Source organism: Suricata suricatta, chromosome 9 (assembly GCF_006229205.1).
Source record: "Suricata suricatta isolate VVHF042 chromosome 9, meerkat_22Aug2017_6uvM2_HiC, whole genome shotgun sequence".
NCBI lineage: Eukaryota > Metazoa > Chordata > Mammalia > Carnivora > Herpestidae > Suricata > Suricata suricatta.
In genome coordinates, this window is record NC_043708.1 from 85,164,705 (window position 1) to 85,181,936 (window position 17,232).

The 17,232-nt window shown below is 40.3% G+C and overlaps 1 long non-coding RNA gene across 1 annotated transcript in view; it reads right to left on the reverse strand.

Annotated features, from left to right (window-relative positions):
* Window positions 1–7,008: 7,008 nt before the first annotated feature.
* Window positions 7,009–17,232, reverse strand: part of LOC115302842 — a 14,771-nt gene continuing 4,547 nt past the window's right edge. The window contains exon 2 of the long non-coding RNA XR_003913664.1: window positions 7,009–7,360. This is a non-coding gene — a long non-coding RNA (uncharacterized LOC115302842). The remainder of the gene's footprint in view (window positions 7,361–17,232) is intronic.

Consider the following 17,232-nt stretch of genomic DNA (forward strand, 5'->3'; position numbering starts at 1 on the left):
TCCAAACCTGTAGCACTCTCAGACTACTGCTTGTGGCTGTTTAATTGTGATCCTTACTTGGCTGAAAGAGCAAGCCTCCTTTATTTATGCATGACCCTGATTCTAGGGACTGTCAGGTTTGTTAGTGGCCACCCTCAACACACATAATGAGGCTAGGGATAGTCTGGCACAATCCTCCCAAATTGGAGGGAACATCAAAGTACAAGTCCCTTAGATACAAAGGGTATTAGTTCCTAAGGGTTTCCATTCTCATGACCATGGACTAGGTAGTTTGAAACAGTAGAATGTGTCCTCTCACAGTTGAGAAGGGCAGACGTTAGAAATCAAATTGTTGGTAGGGCTGATTCCTTCTGAAGGCTCTGAGGGACAAACAGCCCCAGGCTCCCTCTTTGCTTCGGTTCTTCCCCTCCAATCTTCAGTGTTCTCTGGCTTATAGATGCATCCCTTTGATCCCTCCCTCCCTCCTCACACCACCTTCTTCTCTGTGTCTTTGTGTCCTTTCTGGTTCTTATTAGGACATTCTCACTGGATTCAGGGTGATCCCATCTTCATTCTTACCTTAATTACATTTGTAAAGAACTTATTTCCACTTTTAGTTCCTTGGTGCTCGTAGATTAGAGGAGCACTATTCAACCCACTGTAGTGGTCGACATAGCATCGCTCTCCTTTCCTCTGAAAGTCAGTTCCTCATTCTCTCGGCAGTATCATTGTGCTTTATAAAATACCTTACTCTTTGCAAGTGCCTTTACATCTGACATTAATTTATGCCCCTCTCTGTGAGACAGCTGGAGTGGGCATTACCTTTTCTATATCTCATATATAGAGTGTATGCAAGACATGATTTGATCAAGGTCAGTTGCAAAGGCTGGACTAGAACCTATCTCCTGATTCTCAGAAAGCAATACATGGTAGTGGAATAATTTGAAAATGATATTCTTGAGCATCTCTCTTCCCTTTTGGGATGTGTTGAAGGGAGGAGGGAGTCTGTGCCTTTTTTTTTTTTAATTTTAATTTTACCCCTGAAAATCACATTCAGTTGTGGAGTTAGCTCACTGAAGCTTGGACAAAACATCTGCTATAGAACCTTCTTTTCTCTTGTGCTGGTTCCTATACCCCAGGCCAACTCTTAATGAAGTGTTGGTATTTGGAGATCCAGGTGTGGCTCAGGGTCCTAATATCACTCATCACCACATCCCTCAGCCTTCTCCTCTCTTGTAAGTCTGCCCATTGGAATGGCAGCAGGCTTTCCAGCATATCGTCCCAGTGAAAGAGTATACTAATGGTAAACTGAGGCTGCCAAGACTGAATCTTCTCTTCTTATGGAAATGAGAACTTTTCCAGCACATTAGACATACCTATTTAGTATATATTATAAACAGACCATTTAAAAAGCACAAGAAAAGATATCACAAGCTCAGGGAACGTTTGGCTCCTGTGTGCCAAGAAACGTTTAGCTCCCAGGTGGTCTTTTTTTTTTTTTTTCCAAGTGGTCTTTTAAGCAGACTTGGAAATGGGACTGAGGGGTGCTGAAGTTCATGTACAGTGTATTCTTGGACTTCTTGGGAGTCCGTTTCCTGACAGTAAAATGGGGATTACAGTATCTCTTTTTTCTACTCCATCTGAGACAACGTTTTCCAAAGATTCATTGCATAAATTAAATTCCATCCAAATAAAAGTGTCATAATTATAAAATCCATAACCCATGTGGTTCAGTTCCAGAGCAGCTAGTTTTTTCAGGGGGAAAATACACAGGTCACACAAGAGGTTAACCCAGGTCCTTTGCTTATATGTCTTGAACACCATGAAGAGGACACAAATCATCATCCCCAGTTTCCTTGCTCTTGCCCCACCCTATCCTCCCACCTCCTCAGGATTAGGCAGAAGAGCCTTACAGTGGACAGGCTGGTGTTTTCTGGAGAGGACCGGGGCAGTGGAAGGGTAGGGCCACACAAATAGGTTAAAATAATAGCCTCGTATGTGATAGGATACATGTTACTAGGTTGGAGACCAGAAAATTGCTTTTGGCCAAAAGAGTAGGGGTCACAGCCATAGTCTCAGGCCACGGGTACCTGGCTGAATCTCCAGGTGGTGGAGAACCGAAAACCTCTGCTTCTCAGGGTAGCTGAGAGGCTGCATGTCTTAGTTCTGGTGCAGCTTGCGGGAGCTCCTGGGGCACCTGCCTTCTGTAATGCTGAGAGGAGAAAAGTCATTTGTAGTTACACCTGTAGATCAGTGGTTTCCTGTGGGTGGGAGGAATTTGAACTGGCCTCCCCACCTCCAACCCCACTCCTGGACACTTTTGGCATGTCTCGTGGCATTTTGGGTTGTCACAACTGCAAGTGGGTGTGTGTTACTGGCGTCTAGTGGGGACAGGCCAGGGATGCTGCTAAATGTCCTCTGATGTACAGGACACCCCCCCCCCCCCCCGGCCAAGCAAAGAATTATCTGGCTCCAAATATCAGTGTGCTGAGGTTGAGACACTTTGCTATAGACCTTCCTGGTCATTTCTTGCCACCGTGAGCCCTTATTTCCTTACCTCATCTCAGCTGCGTTCTGACCTTGGCTTATACCAATCTCCAGAGAACAATTTCTAGGGAAAGAAATAGGCTATTTCTGGGAGAAATAGATGGGAGCTTGAAATTAAGAAATTCTGATTAAGGGTTGGAGAGAAAAGGGCGGTCAGAGCTGTTTGATTTCCCTGCCATTAAAAATGGGAAGTGGTGTTCAAAGAAGGAAGAGGGACACATGGCACATATGCCAAGCGGAACATCATGCACAAATAAAATGCAGGTCGAGCCAAAAAGCAGGGAATTGAACAGGCTATAAACAAATGGAGTCCGTTTTCAGATGAAAAGAGGATAGTGGGTCCCATCAGCCCCGGAGGCATATCGACTCGGCAAACAGATTTCACGTTGACATTTCCCAGGAATAACAAAGGCAGTGAAATACCAAAAACCAATCTGATTCCAGGGGCAGTGGTATGGCTTCCACAACGCTTTCGCTCCAGCGCTGAATTTCACAAGGCACTGCTGGTGCGCCGCTGCCCTTTCCAAACTTCCATGGAAATATTTTCCATCATTTTGACATTTCATTTAAAATGAAATATAGGAGATATTAAAAATTCATGTTCATGACAGGTATTATTTGTTTGACTTTGAAATATACAGTGAACACACTGTTAATGAACAGTGAGGGAGGCGTCGGTGTGTGCGCCTGCATATTCATGCGCCGCTTCCTGACTTCAGAGGAAAACAATTGCAGAATCAAAGAGGGCTGACCTTTTATGGTTCTAAAATCCATGAGCGTGTGGTTATGAATAATTGAATACAGAATAATAAAAATGACCCTTTTTGGGGGGTAGATCAGGTAAAAGCAAAATGCCATGACTTTATCCTAGAAACATGAACCTCAATTATTTCTGAATTTGCATGAATTACATGAATATCTCACTTGAAACGTTACCGGGACGCAATCACATTAATTCATCGACCTGCCAGCATGCCATCTGTGTTCCTCTGTAGTCTTTCCTCCACCCTGAGGACTGTGCAGCCCTGGGCCTTGGAGGGAAAAGGCTCCCTCCTTTTGAATCCTCTATTCTTCTTTCTTTTAGATTTGCTGAGGAAATTGCTTTTTCCTAAGCTGGGAGACACATTTTCTGCACTGTTCTGGAGGAAGGGAAGGAAGGGGACTGTTTTGTGTTAATTACTACTGGCACAGAGTGGGGAGTGATGTCAGGCTGGGCTGCTCTGAGAGAATGGGAGAAAAGAGTGGGAAGGAGAAGCTAGCTCCTCACACAGCAAGAGTAGGGCGGGTAGCCTTCTGTTTTCTTTTATTCAAAAACATGATCACATTTATTATTACTTAAAACATTAAGGTGTAGAACTGCTGCATTCTTCAGAGTTTTCTTTCATGTAAATTTCTGTGAACACATTCCAGTTTTCTCACTGATTTCCTTTATAAATTAAATAGGAGTTTCATTTATTCCCAAATTCTTTTAGCAGGCCTGCCATCTGCTGGGCACAGAGGAGAGCGGGTTCCGGGCCTACAGACCTTAGAGTCCAGTGGGGCAGAACAATCAGGAATTAGTAATTGTGAATGATGGGCAATGCCCATGGGGGTGGGGGAGGGTGGCTTACTGCAGATTCACGTAATGGGGGTGGGGTGACCAGCCTGGCCTTGACGTCCTGAGAAGCTTCCTTGGAAAGCCTGAGAAGGAGAGGGAAATAGTTTACTAGGGAAAACAACAGGATTTGTAGGAAGGCTCCGACCTCGACTAGAGAGGCCTTTCTATGATAAGATGGTCTCCCAGCTGCCACAGGGTGACAGGAGCAGGGGAACACCGGGAGGAGAAGTCAGCTCTTAGGGATGCAACATGGTGGGATTCGGAAGGCCCGGAATCTAGGGCTGGTTCTGCCATTTACTAAGGAACAGAGAGGTTGTGATGTTTGTCAAAGGTCACACAGGTTTCTCATTTGTAATTTCTCTGTGTGGGGAGTGGGTGAAATGGGAACATGAGGCTTTTGGGGTTAGATTTAGGGATCTGAAATTCTATTTTTGAATAATAATTAGCCTTTTACTTTGTGCATGTATGGAAAGGATATCATAAATCAGCATTTGTGGTTTCATATTAACCCTGCTAAGACTTTCTTTTAAAATTATACATATCCCATAGGACTATGCCACTAGAATATAAGCTCTCAGAGAAAGGAACCTTGTCTTCTGTGTTCACCACTGGCTAGAAGAGCTCCTGGCACACAGTGGGTATCTAATGAGTAAGGCTGAATAAATAAATAAACGTTATTAAGAATGGACAGCCCTGTGTCAGTTAACATAATGTGAGAGGCCCAGTTGGGCACAGTTTTAGGGACACAGATCAAGCCCTTAGATCAGGTGAGGGAGCCAGGGGGACTGTGGGATATAGTGTCCCTAAGTATCGATCCCAGCAAAGCTTTCACTTTCATCCAGGTTTTTTAGCACAAGATATATCCATCTTTTATGTCAGCAAGTCTAACATCCCTTAATTGTCAACAAAGCGAAGACTTTCCTGAGCAGGCTCAAGTGGGAGATGATAAAGAAAAGGAGCAGAAAGTCAGAAGGTGGCTAGGACATCTGATTCACAGTCACAAGCAATCCCCCCAAGGCTGGTAGTTCAAAAGAAGTCTAATTTCTGTTCTTCTCACCCCTCCCTTGCTTTTTTGCACATTGGACCCTATAGGTTTGTTCATATACTTCTTGCACTTTCATCTCTTCTCCTACAGTTCTTTTCTGTAAACCCAATGAGGCTTTAAAATATCAACTGGACTTGACATGATAGTATCTTTACATTCTATAGCATTTAACCCTTTAAAGGATGTTGGCATTAAGATCTTTAAAAAAGAAGATCTACCCACCCTCTGTTAAAGGAGAGATTTTCTTGATCCTATAGGTCAGGAAGATGGTACCAGTGAGAGAAGATCCCTAGGGTCACAGAGTAGTTCAGTCCCAGCTCACTCAAAACGGGGTAATTCAAGGTAGGCTTAATGAGGACATTACTTACAAAAGTTTGCACATGGTGTAGGGAAAAATTAGAAGAGGAAATGCAGAATTCTAGAGCTATCAGTAGTGGGGCTGTTACTCCTTGTAGGTCTGAACAGACCTAGTGATTAGCAGAACCCTGAGCTGGGGGGGATGTGTGGAAGGGGCCACCTGAAAGCATCTGAGAACTTTGTGAACTGATACCGCCACCCCTTCGTGACACACCAGGTGGAAAGGCAGGGGAACAAATGCTCATGTTTCCCTCTCCTTCATCCCACTGATTTGTTTCCAGAGCCCTCTCTCCAGCGAACCCACATGGAAGCCCGAGGCAAGAAGTCCACACTTCTTGGCACCACCCTGTTGGCACTGAGTCCACCCTCTAGGTTGGGAGAGGGTGGAGAGTGGTCTGGGAAGCAGAGGAAGATGCCTGCCACACCCATCCATCTCAGGTGGGGTTGGGACTGGATGTCACATCTCCAGATGCCCCTCTTGTTACTTGTCCACATTCTATGCTTTCCTCTGCGGGGGCGGGGGGTGGGATTCTAGGCTACAGCACCTGGCCCCAAACCACCTAGTGAGCCCTCTGCTCTTTGATCCCTATATTTTGAGTATTTCTGGTGAGGAAGCAAATATATATCATTTATCAATGTATTATCCCTGTGTATCTTAACAGAGACTATTGAAAGTTGGCTGTTTATCTAATACCTATTTCTCCTGATCATATAATATGAAAATTTTCTTCCTTTCCCCAACTGCAAGGTGATTTTTGATACAGAACTGATTATGTACTCTAGCTGCACACATCAGCATGTTGATTATGTGAAATCTCATAAGGAATTATAGTCAATGCCAATCATTGTGTAAGTGAAGGTCAGGTTTTACATCTTCTATTGGTGTCATCAGCATTTTTAGGATAAATCTTTGAAGCACACAAATTAATATTGGAATACATGTCAGCATGGACGGCATCTGTGTGAAATTAAATGCCTGTGGACTATGGAAGAGAGAGTATAGGAGAGAGAGAGAAAAAAATAGCAGAGTACCCATGCACAGAATTGTTGGTTTAAACTACAAGGATTATGATCAGTCAGCTTTTTAAAAGTGCTAAATGTGGCTCAGATATTCGAGTTAGTCAGAAATACTGCTTCCAAATCTTAAATTTTTGGTCAGTGAGCAGCTGTGGAGAAAGACTTGTGTGCACATTTGTATGCACGCACACACATGCACACGCACATTACTGGAGCTCCATTTAAAATTGTACCTGGGAGTGCATTTGTACAGGCTATGTATATATACAGTTTATAAAAGTGATTCCTCTGGGTTAAGACAGACCTAGGTTCAAATCCTGGCTCCACCATTTACTAGCTATGTGATTTTTCGAGCCTTAGTTTCCTCCCATGTAAAATAGGAATAATAATAATTCTATTTACCATCCAGGGTTTTTATCAGTTAGCTTTTGCTACAATAATGCTGTGTAACAAATAAGCACAAAACCTCAGTAGCCTGAAATATTTATTGCTCATATGTCTGGAATCATACTGATGTTCCTGAGGCAGTTCTACTGATGATGTTTGCTAGACTTGATCACTTCTCTGGGTATTGACTGGCCAATCCCGGATGGCCTCATCTGGGGTGACTGGGGCGACTGGCTGCACTCCACGTGTCTTTCATCCACTAGCAGGCTAGTTTTGCACGTCACGGTGATCACAGAGGGCAAGAATAGCAAGCAGAAACACAGAAGTGCTTTTCAAGCCTCTGATTGCTTTATGGCTGCTAATACTCTAGCAGCCAAGGCAGATCACAGGATTGAGCCTGAAGTCAGAATGCGAGGACAGTACAAAGTTACCTGCAAAGAATGTGGAGAGAGAAGAGTTGGGGCCATGAATACAGCCAATCTACTGAAGGACAATAAGGTTAAGATGAGATAATACTTGCAAGTACTTAGCATGTGGTGATCATTTAATAAGTGGTAGCAGCTATTATATATGTATACATATATCTTTATATCCCATTCAGTATCTGGTAAGGTTTTATTTTTTAGTTGGTTTTTGTGTGCTGCTTTATGAACTTATAGAAATTCTTGCTTTGAAACAGAATGAAGAGATTCAGGTTCAAATTCTGATGATGGAACTTACTCTTTTATAATGTTTTATATATATGTATATATAAAGAGAGAGAGAGAGAGAGACAGAGACAGAGAGACAGAGAGACAGAGACAGAGACTAGGGGAGAGGGGCAGAGCAGGGAGAGAGACTCATAAGCAGGCTCCCCTCTCAGCACCGAGTCTGGTGTGGGGCTCCATCTTCTGACTCTGGGATCATGACCTGAGCTGAAATTAAGAGTTGATTGCTCAACTGACTGAGCCACCCAGGTTCCCCCAAACTTACTCTTACTACAATCTTGTTATGTGATGTGGTGGAATGGAGCATTTGTTGGGAGCCAGGCAGACCCTAGTTAAAAAGCAGACTTTTTAAACAGACTTTGACCACTTCCTGTTATTCCATCTTGTGTATTTTGTTTAACTCAGTCTCCTTAGCTGAAAAATGCAGACAATTGTACTTATCCTGCTGGATTTTTATGAAGATTAAATAAGAAAAAATACATTTTATATCTTTCTCAATATTTTTCACACAGTTATTGTTCAGTATGTGGTAGATATTATTATATATAACCTTAGTAATCTATATTTGCAGAGTAATTAGGGAAGCAGTGTCCAAAATTCTCTATAGGGATAACAATTATTAACATACAGGTTATTTTACCATAATTTTCTATGCATGTGTTTCCAGAATTAGAGTTCAATTGCTTGTGCTATTTTATAAGCCATTTTCTTAATATAACATGACATCTTTCAATATGAACACAGATCTGGAGCAACAATCTTAATAGATGTGTTATATCCACTAGGGGGATATAGTCTAATTTATTGATCCAATACTGTATTGTTGACTCTTTATATTGTTTCCAATTTTTCACCATATCAACAACATTGCAACAAATATCTTTTTATACCATACATCAATGTGGGTTATACTCTTTGTTAAATTTTTGGAAGTAAATTGCTGGGTTAAAGGATATTCACTTTAACTTTTTTTTATTGTTAAGTATGACAAACATATAGAAATGTATACAAAATCTAAGTGGACAACTTAGCTAAGTAGACATCAAAAAATTCATGGGGGCACCTGGGTGGCTTAGTTGGCTTAGCATCTGACTTCGGCTCAGGTCATGATCTCATGATTCATGGGTTCAGGCCTCCTGTCAGGCTCTGTGCTGACAGCTTGGAGCCTGGAGCCTGCTTCAGATTTTGTGTGTCTCTCTCTCTCTCTCTGTCCCTCCCCTGCTTGTGCACTTGCACATTTAATAAATAAACATTTAAAATACAGCATTAAAAAAAACATTTCAGTAAACAAACAAAAAAATCATGGCTGTAATCACCAGCCAGCTCAAAACAGTTCCAACCCCCAGAAGCCTTACTCTTGTATCCCCCTCAGTAACCAACCTTGTCTAATCCCCAACAATAACTACCATCCAGACTTTTAACACCATACTCTAAATTTGCTTGTTTTTTGCATTTTATATAAATGGATCCATAGGTATGTAGTTCTCTGTCTCTGTATTTTAAAGATTGATGTTGTTTGTGAGAGTCAACCATATTGTTTAACATAGAATTAGTTCACTCATTGTAATTGTTGTATGTTATTGTATAAATAGATACTTAATTTTACTGTTGTTGGACAATTTGGGTCATTATCATTTGGAATTTTAAGAATAATGTTGAAGCTGTGGGCCAACATGGCAGAGAAGCATGGCTTCTCTCATCCCTGAAATGCAGCTAGATCAGCACCAAACCATTTTGCACACCTAGGAAATTGATCTGAGGATTAACACAACAGTCTGCATAACTTGAACCACAGAACTTGGCAGGTAAATGATGCAGAGAGGTGAACTGGGGGAGAGAGAAGCTGCAGAGGGTAGGGGGCTGCTTTTGTGGAGAGAGGACAGAGAAAGGGGGGGGAGAGTGAGGCACATTGGGAGAGTACTGGGAAAGTACTCTGCCTGAAAGTAGCTGAGAGAAAAAGAAAGAGTGGAAACACTTACAAGGGACTGAACAAGATATCTGCTTCTCAGCATCATTGATGGGAAGAAAAGAGTGGGTTTCAATATCATTAGGACTCTATAAAAAGGGGAGCATAGAGTTCTAAATTCTGGAGCTTCACACCTGGTCATGCTCTAGTGGGGAAGAAGGAGCAGGCAGTGAGGTCCAAGGGGTCTGTGGGCCACATGCAGAGAAGTTGTTCCCCTGCATGGAGGGCATTTGGCAGAGGCCATACAGCCTCCCCACAGGCAAAACTCCTAGTGGATGCTGTAGAGCAGCCACATTTGCTAATATTGGAACAAAGATGCCGGCTATATGTTGTGATTTGCCATAATCTCTAAATCATTGCTGCTCTGTGATTGCACATACTTTTTCTGGGGCAAACCATCACCCAGCCCCAATCTCTTACCTCTGCTGCAACACAATTGCACGAACATTCTCTGGGCCAACCTGGCACTCAGACATTGCCCAGTGAGGTCCTTTCCCAGTGTGTCAGAGAGGGTACACGCCACAGAGTTCTCACAAGTGAGGGGTTTGGAAACACAGCCCTATCTAAGATAAAATTTGGGAGGGAGGTGCTGCCTGGCAGGCTGATAGCTTGGACATGGACAGTGTAGAAGTAGGGAATGGACAGAAGCCTGAGACAAAGGAGGAGTGCTTGATTGCAGGCCAATGAGAGCTCTGAGTTCTTGTGCCAGAAATTAGGAAGCTGGTGATGCCATTTTCACTTCTCCCATGCACGCACATAAACATGCATGTGCACAACACAGATCCACCCCAGTAAGCTAAGCAGGGCCACCTAGTTGAGAATGGAGCCATTACACCAAGCCCTTCCCAACCGCACCCTCCAAGCACATGCCCTAGAGGACCACCACAAGTCTCTCTGCTTCTTAGTGTACAGACTTAGAGTGCTTCATAGTTTGAATTCTATGGGAAACTGGATACAACTTCATCTGGGTTTCTTTCTGTTTCCTGGCTTTTTTAATTTGTTTTATTTTTCTTCCTTTTTTTTTTTTTTCTTTTTTGCTTTTGTTTAACTTTTTTTCCTACTTTCTTTTCTTCTTGGATACAGAAAGAAAAACTTCTTTTTATTTTCTTTTAAAAATTTTAAGTTCTTTTTACTGTTTTTTACTTTTTCATAAAAATTTTTAATTCTATTTCATTTTACTCTATTCTATTGTATACATTTTTTGACTTTTAACTTTTTCTTACTTTTGTTTTCTTTTTTCTTTTCTTTTCCTTTTTTCTCTATTTTATCAAGTGTCTTTCAACAACCAGACCAAAACACGCCTGGATCTAGCTTATGTTATTTGAATTTTTGTGTTGTTTTTAATTTTTTAATTTTAATTTTATTTTATTCTTTTTCTTCCTTGAAAATGACAAAATGAGGGAATTCACCCCAAAAGAAAGAACAGGGGTTTAATCAACACAGATATAAGCAAGATGTCTGAACCCGAATTTAGAATCACAATAATAAGAATACTAGCTGGTGTTGAAAAAAATCATAGAATCAATCCCTTTCTGCAGAGACCAACAAAATAAAATCTAGTCAGGATGAAATTAAAAATGCTATAACTGAGATGCAGTCTTGAATGGATGCCATAGTAACAAGGATGGATGAAGTGGAGCAGCGAATCAATGATATAAATGAAAAAATTATGGAGAATAATGAAGCAGAAAAAAGAGGGAAACTAAGGCAAAAATCAGGATACAACAATTAGAGAGCTCAGTGACTTATTAAAAAGAATAATACCCAAATCATAGGAGTCCCAGAAGGTGAAGAGAGAGAAAAAGGGGCAGAAGTTTTACATGAACAAATTATAGTAGAAAAATTTCCTAATCCAGGGAAAGACCTAGACATCAAAATTCAAGAAACACAGAGAACTCCCATTAGATTCAACAAAAACTGATCATCACCAAAGCATATGTTAGTCAAATTCACAAAATACACAGACAAGGAAAGAATTACAGAAGCAGCATGGGGAGGGGTATGGTAAAGCCCATAACCTATAAGGGAAGACAGATCAGGTTCACAGGAGACGTATCTACAGAAACTTGGCAGACTGGAAAGGAATGGTGGGATATAGTCAACGTGCTGAATTGGAAAAATATGCAGCCAAGAACTTTTTATCCAGCAAGTCTGTCATTCAAACTAGAAGGCGAGATAAAGAGTTTCCCAGAAAAAGAGAAACTAAAGGAGTTAGTGACCACTAAGCCAGCCCTGCAAGAAATTTTCAGGGGGACTCTCTGAGGGGAGAAAAGATAAAACAAAAAGACCAAAAGCAACAAAGACTAGAAAGGACCAAAGAACACCACCCAAACTCCAACTCTACAGGCAACACAATGGCATTAAATTAATATCTTTCAGTATTCACTCTAAATGTCAATGGACTAAATGCTCCAATAAAAAGACATAGGGTATCAGAATGGATAAGAAAACAAGATCCATCTATATGCTGTTTACAAGAGGCACATTTTTGACCTAAAGACAACTGCAGATTGAAAGTAAGGGTATGGAGAACCATCTATCATGCTAATGGTCACCAAAAGAAAGCTGGAGTAGCCATAGTTATATCAGCCAAACTAGATTTTAAAATAAAGACTGTAACAAGTGATGAAGGAGGGCATTATAATTAAGGGGTCTATCCACCAAGAAGATCTATCAGTTGTAAACATTTATTCCCTCAATGTGAGAGCACCCAAATATATAAATCAAATAATCACAAACATAAAGAAACTCATTGCTAATAATACCATAATAATAGGGAACTTCAACACTCCATTTACAGCAATGGACAGATCTTGTAAGCAGAAAATCGACAAGGAAACAATGGCTTTGAATGGCACACTGGACTGGATGGACTTAACAGATATATTCAGAACATTTCATCCTAAAGCAGCAGGATACACATTCTTCTCAAGCTCATGTGGAACTTTCTCTGGAATAGATCATATACTAAGACACAAACCAGCCCTCAAAAAGTACAAAAAGATCGAGATCATACCGTGCATATTTTCAGATCAAAACACTATGAAACTTGAAATCAACCACAAGAAAAAATTTGGAAAGAACACGAATACTTGGAGATTAAAGAACATCCTACTGAAGAATGAATGGTTAACTGAAAATTAAAGAGGAAATTTAAAAAGTACATGGAAGCCAATAAAAATGATAGCACCATAGCCAAAAACCTCAGGGATGCAGAAAAGGCAGTCATGAAGGGAAGTATATAGCAATCCAGGCCTTCCTAAAGAAGGAAGAATGGTCTCAGATTCACAACCTAACCTTATACTTTACAGAGCTGGAAAAAGAACCGCAAATAAAGCACCAAACCAGCAGAAGGTGGGAAATAATAAAGATTAGAGCAGAAATCAATGATATCAAAATAAAATAAGAAACAGTAAAACAGATTAAGGAAAACCATGAGATGGTTCTTTGAAAGGATTAACAAAATTGATAAACCTTTAGCCACTGTGATCAAAAAGAAACTGGGAAGGACCCAAACAAAATCACAAATGAAAGAGGAGAGATCACAATCAACACTGCAGAAATACCACCAATATTAGAATATTATGAGCAGTTACATGGTAGCAAATTGGGCAATCTGGAAGAAATGGACACATTCCTAGAAACATATAAACTACCAAAATTGAAACAGGAAGGTATAGAAAATTTGAACAGATCTATAACCAGTAAGAAATTGAAACAATAATAAAAAATCTCCCCAAAACAAGAGTCCAGGGCCAGAAGACTTTCCAGGGGAATTATACCAAACATTTAAAGAAGAGTTGAAATCTATTCTTTTGAAGCTGTTCCAAAAAAATAGAAATGAAAGGAAAGCTTCCCAACTCATTCTACAAGGCCAGCATTACCTTGATTCCAAAACTAGACAAAGACCTCACGAAAAAGGAGAACTACAGCCCAATTTCCCTGATGAACATGGTTGCAAAAATTCTGAACAAGATACTACTCAACCAGATCCGACAATACATGAAAGAATTATTCACCATGCAACAATATATTAAAAGAATTATTCAGCATGAGCAAGTGGGATCTATACCTGGGATGCAGGGCTGGTTCAATATCTGCAGATCAATCACTGTAATATATCATATCACAGTTGTCAGAATGACTAAAATCAGCAACACAAGAAACACCATATGTTGGTGAGAATGCAGAAGATGAGGAACCTTCCTACACTGTTGGTGGGAATACAAACTGGTGCAACACCTTGGAAAACGGTATGGAGGTTACCATATGGTACTGGCACAAAAACAGACACATCACATCAATGAAAGAAAGGATAAGAATCACATGATCCTCGCAATAGATACAGAGAACGCATTTGAAAAATACAGCACCTTTTCTTAATAAAAACCCTCAAGAAAGTAGGCTAGAAGGATCACCCTTCAAGATCATAAAAGCAATATACAGAAGACCCACCTCTAATATCAGTCTCAAAGTGAAAAGCAGTGAAGTTCTCCCTAAGGTTAGGAACATGACCAGGATGTTCACTCTCACCACTATAATTCAACGTAGAGTGGGAAGTCCTGGTCTCAGCAATTAGACAACAAAAAGAAATAAAAGGCATCCAAATTGGTGAGGAGGAAGTCAAACTTCCACTTTTTGCAGATGACATGATACTCTATGTAGAAAACCTGAAAGATTCTACCAAAAAACTGCTAGAACTGATCATGAATTCAGCAAAGTCACAAAATATAAAATTAATGCACAGAAATTGGTTGCATTTCTATACATCAATAATGAAGCAGCAGAAAGAAAAATAAAGGAATTGAGTTCATTTACAATTTCACCAACAACCATAAAAGACCTAGGAATAAACCTAGCCAAAGAGGTGAAAATCTATGCACTGAAAACTATATATAGAAAGCTTATGAAAGAAATTGAAGAAGACACACAGAAAAAGGAAAATCATTTCATGCTCATGAATTGGAAGAATAAATATGTTTAAAATGTCAATAGAACCCAAAGCAATCTACATATTCAATGCAATCACTATCAAAATAACACCAGCATTCTTCACAGTGCTAGAAGAAACAATTCTAGAATTTGTATGGAAGCAGAAAAACCCTGAATAGCCAAAATAATCCTGAAAAAGAAAACCGAGGATGGAAGCTTCACAATTCTGGACTTCAAGATGTATTACAAAGCTGTGATTATCAAGACAGTATGGTACTGGCACAAAAACAGATCAATGGAGCAGAATAAAGCACCCAGAAATGGACCCACAAACGTACGGCCAATTAATCTTTAACAAAGTAGGAAAGAATATCCAATAGAATAAAGACAATCTCTTCAGCAAGTGGTGCTGGGAAAACTGGACAGCAACATGCAGAAAAATGAACCTAGACCACTTTCTTACACCATACACAAAAATAAACTCAAAATGGATGAAAGACTTAATCGTGAGACAGGAACCCATCAAAATCTTAGAGGAGAAAGCAGGCAACAACTTCTTTGTCCTCAGCCTCAGCAACTTCTGACTCAACATATGTTCAGAGGCAAGGGAAACGAAAGCAAAAATGAACAATTGGGACCTCATCAACATAAAAGCTTCTGCACAGCTTTGCTTTGCACGGCAGAGGAAACAATCAGCAAAGCTAAAAGCCAACCAACAGAATGGGAGAAGATATTTGCAAATGGCATATCAGATAAAGGGTAATGTCCCAGATCTATAAAGAGCTTATCAAACTCAACCCCCCCCAAAGTAAATAATCCAGTGAAGAAATGGGCAAAAGACATGAGAAGACACTTTTCCAAAGAAGACTCCTAAGGCTAACAGACACATGAAAAAATGTTCAACATCACCTGTCATCAGGGAAATACAAATCAAAACCACAATGAGATACCTCTCACACCTGTCAGAATGCAGGCAATGACAGATGTTGGCAAAGGTGTGGAGAGAGAGGAACGGTTTTTCACTGCTGTTGGGAATGCAAACTGCTGCAGTCACTCTGGAAAACAGTATGGAGGCTCCTCAAAAAACTAAAAACTAAAAATAGAACTACCTTATCACCCAACAATTGCACTACTAGGTATTTATCCAAAGGATATATGAGCAGTTTCGAAGGGGCACATGCACCCCAATGATTGTAGCAGCACTATCGACAATAATCAAAGTATGGAAAGAGCCCCAATGTCAATCGACAGATGCATGGATAAAGAAGATGTGGTTTATATATACACTGGAGTGTTTTTTCAGCAATCAGAAAGAACGGTAAAGGGTGTGACTGGTGTGAGAGGTATCTCATTGTGGTTTTGATTTGTATTTCCCTGATGACAGGTGATGTTGAGCATTTTTTCATGTGTCTGTTAGCCTTAGGAGTCTTCTTTGGAAAAGTGTCTTCTCATGTCTTTTGCCCATTTCTTCACTGGATTATTTACTTTTGGGGGGTTGAGTTTGATAAGCTCTTTATAGATCTGGGACATTACCCTTTATCTGATTTTAAAGAACGGTAAAGAACGGAATCTTGTCTTTTGCAACACCATGAGTGTATACACTAGAGTGTGTTCTGCTAACCGAAATTAGAGAAAGACAAATATCATATGACTTCACTCATATGAAGAATTTAAGATGCAAAATAGGTAAAAATAAGGGAAGGGAATAAAAAATAATATAAAAACAGGGAGGGGGACACAACATAAGAGACTCTTAAATTTAGAGAACAAACAGGGTTGCTGGAGGGGCTTTGCGTGGGGGGTGGGCTGAAAGTGGTAGAGGCATTAAGAGGAATACTTGTTGGGATGAGCACTGGGTGTTATATGTAGGGGATAAATCACTGGAGTCTACTCTAATTTACTTGGAGGTAAATTAAAAAATAACCCTTGATGAACAAAAAAATGAAATAAAAGCATAATGCAAAAGTCCCCCCCAAAAAGAATAATGTCACTATTATCATTAAGTATATGTGTTTTCTTGGTGTATGTGTGCACATTTCTGTCAGGTATACACCCAGGAGTGAACTTGCTGTATTAGAAGGCACGTTTGTCTTTATAATAGATAGTACCAAACTCTTTGTGGATGGTTATTGTAATTGACATTCTCACTTACAGTACAGGAGAGTTCCTGTTTGTTCTGTATTCTCTTTAATTTAGCTATTTTGGTGGGCACATTGGCATTTTATTATGATTTGATTTTGTATTTCTCCAGTAACAATGAAGTTGACATTGGACACTACTTCTTGTGCTTATTTGAGCTGTCCAGATATTCTCTCTTCAGATGTGCTTGTTCATACCTCTTGCCTAGTTTTCATCTGGCTAGCTGACTTAAAAAACTGATCTGTAGGAGTTACTTTTGTACTATGGAGAGGGCCTTTGTTGAAATGTGTTGCAGCATATTTTCCCACACTTTGGTTTGTTTTATATTCTCGGAGAGTGTCTTTTCCTGTCTTCAAGTTCTTAATTCAAAGATAGTCAACTGTATCATTCCCATCATTCCCCCTTTTATAATTTGTGGGTTTTTTGGTTCTATTTAAGAAAACGTTTTCCTGGAATGCCTGAGTGGCTCAGTTGGTTAAGCATCCAATTGTGGTTCAGGTCATGATCTTGCAGTTTGTTGGTTTGAACCCCTCATCGGGCTCTGTGCTGAAAGCTCAGA